This window comes from Microtus ochrogaster, unplaced genomic scaffold (assembly GCF_000317375.1).
Source record: "Microtus ochrogaster isolate Prairie Vole_2 unplaced genomic scaffold, MicOch1.0 UNK66, whole genome shotgun sequence".
Classification (NCBI taxonomy): domain Eukaryota; kingdom Metazoa; phylum Chordata; class Mammalia; order Rodentia; family Cricetidae; genus Microtus; species Microtus ochrogaster.
Genome location: NW_004949164.1, coordinates 310,257 through 316,332, shown reverse-complemented (window position 1 = coordinate 316,332; position 6,076 = coordinate 310,257).

The window sequence follows — 6,076 nt, the reverse complement described above, 5'->3', positions numbered from 1 at the left end:
CAACTTGACACAACTAGAGTAATCTGGGAAGAGGAAAGCTGGATTGAAAAAATGCCCCCATCAGATTGGCTTGTGGTGTGTGTGTTTTATCAATTATTGCTTTATGTGGGAGGGCTCAGCTCCCCATGAGTGGTGCCACCCTTTGGATAGAGGTCCTGGGTGCTGTCAGAAAGCAGGCTGAGCAGCTCCTGAGGAACAAGCCAGGAAGCAGTCCTCCTCCAAGGTCTTTGCTTTAGTTCCTGCCTCCAGGTTCCTGCCCTGTTTGACTTCCCTTTGTGATGGACTGTGCCGTGGAACTGTAAGATGAAACACACTCTTTACCAAGTTACTTTTGGTAGTGGTCTTTATCACAGCAATAGAAAAGCACCTAAGAAGACAGATTTTTGACTAATACAATAGCAGCTAAGGAGTGTGACAACTGGGAAGACAGGCTTGAAGTCTTATTAAGTAGGGGCTGTTGACCCTATCTGCAAGTCAGGTCAAGAGGAGTGTCCCCTCCTCCAGGTCCCTATGACTGACAAGTAAGTGGGAGTGATAAGCAGAGGATGAAAGTAGATGGACCAGAGAGGAGGGTTTTAGGTCCAAAAGTCCCTTTGTATGAAGGTCTGGAGAAATTACAGTATAAGAGAACCTTTGAAATTGATGTAGCTAATGTGAGGAGTATCAAAATTATATTAATGAGAGCAGTGAGCAAAAGTCAAAATGTTGAGACCACTGAGGATCATTTCACTGAATCTGGGCACAGTAGGGTAACTGAAAGTCACTGGGAAGTGTTTCAGGCTTACTCTGACTTCCCCTGAGATGCTGTCAGTGAGACACCTCACAGTCAGCTCTATTCTGAGCTGCCTTGCTAACCAGCTAATGGAATGCAAGGGGGCAAGAACATGCGCTTTAAGCAAAGGTCTCCTGTTCTATTCAAGATGCCATAACAGAATCTCACATACTTGGAGTTTCATGCACTTCTAGGACTAATTCTTTTTTGTTTGGTTGGTTTTATTTTTATTTATTTTTTCTGAGATAGGCTTTCTCTGTGTAGCCCAAGCTGGCCTCAAAGTCAGAGATTCCCTTGCCTCTGCCTTTTAAATGCTGAAAAGGTATGTGCCACCACGGCCCAGCATTGTAGGGCAAATTCTTATAGGCATGCATTCTTTAACAAATTATTTCCATTTTCTCTAAACCTATAACAGGATATGGTTACTTCTTTTAACAGTGCCCCATACACAGTAACTGCTCAGTAAATAGAGCTAAATTGAAAGCCAATTACTATGTAGTTATAATGTTATTAGTGTGCTACATGGCAGATTACAATATCATTATTCTTATTTTATACTTTCTAAAATATATATGAACCTGTTGTTTTGATTTTAAGAAAACCAATGAATGAAAAGTAAAATTTGTTCATGCTTATCCCAAGATCTGGTTCATAGCAACAAAGATAACAAAGATCCTTAATCATTTGTCTTGAATTCTTTTAGTAGTTAATGTCATAATCTAAATGGCTTATACTTTTTTGTTTTTGTTTTTGTTTTTTTTTCTTTCTTCAAGACAGAACTACCTCAGGTTGCTGCCAGAGTATTGAGTGATGACTACACATGCCTATGCACACAGTTCCGATGCTTTTAGAGGCCAGTTGGGACTTCTGTAGTGATTATGTCACAACCAGCTTCTGCTTGTCTCTGCATCCACTCTCCTCAAGTCCCGGCTCTAGGACACTCCATAGTGAACATCATGTGTGCCAATTTCAGTTTCCTTTCTCCGCTAAGACATTGGCTGCTCTTATTTTATGGGCATAACGTTTCTTCTTGTTGTGAAGATGTTAATGCTATTACTTTTCAGATTCTTCTATCAACTCGACTTGCTCATATTATTTCTAATATGCCTGATGACATCTTTGTTGTGCATCTGATTTTGCATAGGTGACTCTCTGACCCCTGCCAATGCATTTTCTGTTCTGTATAACTTAATACTGCCTGTCGGCTCTCTCTCCTTTTCTCCCTTTCTTCCTCTCGTAGATGAGAATCTTCTTTCCATATCTTTGCATTCGTCTGGGTATCTGGAACTAGAGGAAGGAAGGTGTGAGTTATTAGGACACAATTACTAAGTTTTATTTAACATTACTGTTAAGTTGGGAGCATAGCCCCTAGCCCCTGGCATCCATCCCGGCCTCCCTGACCTGGGAGTTGCTTTGGTCTGGACTCCAAATCCCAGCATGCCAGGTCTTGACCCCTCCCTGGGGAAGGTCAGGACCACTCCTGGTGTAGGAGGTCCTTCTGTATTTGTGTTGCTTTCATTGGTTATTAAAGAAACAGCCTTGGCCTAGTTGATAGGGAAGAACTCAGATAGGTGGGGAAGACAGAACAGAATTTTGGGAAGAAGGGCAGTGTGGCAGACGCCGTGATTCTCCTGCCTGAGACTGACACTGGTTAGAATCTTTCCTGGTAAGTCACAACCTCATGGTGAACACAGGTTAATAGAAATGGGTTAGGTCAAGTTGTAAGAGTCGGCCAATAAGAAATTAGAGCTAATGGCCAGGCAGTAATTTAATTAATACAGTTTTCTGTGTGGTTATTTCAGGGTTAAGCTAGCTGGACAGTGGGACACAGCCCGCCCCTTCTACTATACACTCCCACAGGGTATTTAAGTGGGCTCTCAAAGGAGAAAGACGTGGTTTGGGGTTTGCATGGGCTCCCTGCTGTCCTGTCTCCCTGCCATGCTATCAGCCACCTGAGAGCATCTTACTTAATAAAGTGATGGGTAGTGTAGGACGTTCTTCTGTTCATGTGCTGCTTTCATTGGTTAAAGAAACTGCTTTGGACCTGATAGGGCAGAACTTAGGTAGGTGGAGAAGACAGAACTGAATGCTGGGAAGAAGGGTAGAGTCAGAGAAGCCATGGATCCTCCGCCTGAGATGGATGCCGGTTAGAATCTCTGGTAAGCCACAGCCATGTGGTGATACACAGATCAATGGAAATGGGTTAAACTAACATGTAAGAGTTAGCCAATAAGAAGTTAGAGCTAATGGCCAAGCAGTGTTTTAATTAATATAGTTTCTGTGTGGTTATTTTGTGTGTAAGCTACCCGAGCAGCTGGAACAAACAAGGGGCCCTCTCCTTACAACAGATGGGCATTTGATTTGATTTCCTTTGACCTAATTGGACTTTTTTGTGCCGGCAGAGTTGCCCTTTCTTATTATTTCTTCTTAACAATTACTTCCTTTATGTTCTAAATATTGATTACATTTGCATTCTGTTGTTTTCTGTCTTGACATCCATCAATCATAAAGTTTCTTTGTAATTGATGTTTTAGCTTGAGGGGAAATTTCCCTGTATTTTCTTCTCAACGTCTATACTGTTTGTTCTGGAAATTCTAAGCTGTCCTCCTATTGGAGCTTCTGTACTGGCTGTGTGCCTCCAGGACTGGGGAAAAGGCTCAGATCTGTAAAGTACTTGCTGCTCAAGCATGTATGGGCACAAAGTGCCTGTAATCCCAGCATTGGGAAAGCAGAGACAGAGGAGTACCTGGAATTTGCTAATCTTGTAGTCTAGTCAAATTGGTGAGCTGAAGATTCAGGGAGAGACTCTCTCTCAAAAACTATGTAAGATAATGATTAGAAAAGACACCCAACATTGACTTCTGGTGTGCACACGCATACAAACATATGTACACACATATGAACTCATACAAACAGCCAGACTCTCATACACATATATGCACATACACACACACACACACACACACACACACACACACACACAGAGGGAGGGAAAGAGAAAAAGAGACAGAGAAGAGAGAACAATACACCTTTCTTTACTTCCAGTTTAAGCTTTCTGTTCTGGAAAATGTCCTTGGATTTCTCCTGTTCCTTGTTTTAAATTCTTTTAGTATCAGTATCCCTGTGTCTTAGTTCTTCTGATTATTTCCCTTTTTCACAGCAGCTCATTAATATTTTAGAGATATCATACACTCTTGAATTTCTTTGGCAATTTTAATTAAAAGCCATTGGTATTTTTTTATTGTTGCTTTTATTTTTAAATTTTGTCTTGCTTCATGAATACTCAGTGAGTTAGTTGTTGGATCATTTTCTTTGGCTTATTAGCCTTGGTTCTTATCTCTGTCACTGGTGGCTTCTTTATAGTCTAATGCTCCAAGATCATTAGTTTATATGCCTTGTATTTTTAGCTGTGAAAATATACAGTGCTTGTGTGGGTGTTTTCAACTGTTATGAAATTCCATTTTCTCAGGAAACTTCTCTTACAGCCTAAAAACTACCTGGCAGCCCTGTAGGTGGGGTTGAACAATACTCTCTTTTTAAACTAAACCGTGCCATCGCTAGTCACCTTTTCAACGTAACCAGAATTCTACAGTGAGTCTTGTTCCTATCACGGCCTCCCAAGACGATTGCTTCATGGTCCAGTCTTGTCCCTAGTTGCATGTTCTGTGCTGGAAGTCACATGGGATAGTTACCCTATGCATAATTACATTTTATAAGTAGCATACAGGGAGTTCTGATTTTCAGCTCCATTTTTCCTTTCATTGAGCAAGTGCTCTAGGGGCAATGTGCAACTTCTTCAGTTATCAGTTTCTAACTTGTTTGTTAACCTTATGCCTTCAATATTAGCAATGAAATCCTAACTCCTGTGACTAATAACTTGTATAGGGTCAAGGTATATCTTCTCATAAAGCACTGCATGCTCTAGCTTTCCCTGACTGTTCTTTTCACTGTTGTTATATTGTGCTGTCCTTTGTATTTCAGTAGAAGTTGGGTCTGGTGAGCTTCAGATGACTTATTTTTTTTTTCTTTTTTGGCAAAAGCAAACCATGGATCAATACCAGACATAGCAAGCACCTCATTGTCCTAGTTCCCATTACCTGGGATGCCAACTTCACATCTCTCAAATCATGGTCACAAAGTCTCTTGAATAAGTGTTTCCTTTACGATCCTAAATATAAGTAGGAGGACATTTTATTCTGCACAAAGATTAAATTCTTAGAGTAATCACTCATGTAATGGTTTTAGTCTCTACTTATTCTTTATAATTACAATTTTGTTCTAGATTGCTTTCTATTTTTTTTATTTTATGTGTATGAGTATTGGCCTGCATGTATGTCTGTGCACCACAGGTGTGCCCAGTGCCTGCAGAGGAGAGAAGGTGTGTTTTATCCCTGGAACTGGAGTGACAGGTAGTTAGGAAATACTCTCGGGCTACTGGATATAGAACCCAGGTTCTTAGGAAGAACTAACTCACCATGTGAGGCATCTCTCCAGCCTAGTTTTCTATTTATTTCACTTACTTCTCCAATTCTGACTTCCAGGAACCATATTTCATGTCACTACCAATTCCAGGCTCCTGGAATTGGTGCTTTACCCCATTTTCAGCTGCTCTCGTAAATCTAATTTTGTTGTGCTGTTGCAGACTCTGCTCATGCCCCTAATGGAAAAACAAAAGTTCTTCATAGTTTCAGTACCTCATCCTTTACAACGCAGGAAACCACTCCTTCTTCAGAGATAGAAGGGACTTGGACATACTGTACCAAAAGACCTATGTGTACCTGAGAATGTCATTAACTGCTACCACTATACACTTTCTGGTGGTATAGCGAGAGCTTCCAGCAAGTTTTCAGTAGAAAATGACATTGTATTATGTCATGAAAATGTACCAAGAGAAGCAACCCAATTATTCCCTTTTGGCTTTTTGTTAGTACAATGTACTAGTAGGGCGTAATGAAATATTTGATGCTGGAATATTATATCAAAAAGACATGATGATCGGCTCCCTGTGTCCCTGTCATAATGTATGGAGAATATCATCACAGGGGCAGTTCTTGTGAAAGCAGCAGATTACATGGTGTCCTGGTTAGTTTTTTGTCAACTTGGCACAATCTAGGATCATCTCAGAGGAAGGAACCTTGACTGTGAAAATGCTTCCATAAGATCGGCCTGAAGACAAGTCTGTGAGAGCATTTTCTTGATTAATATTTGATGTGGGAAGGCCTAGCCCACTTGGGGCAGTGCCTCATTTGGGCAAGTGGTCCAGGATGGTATAAGAAAGCAGGCTGAGCAATCCAGTAAGCAACA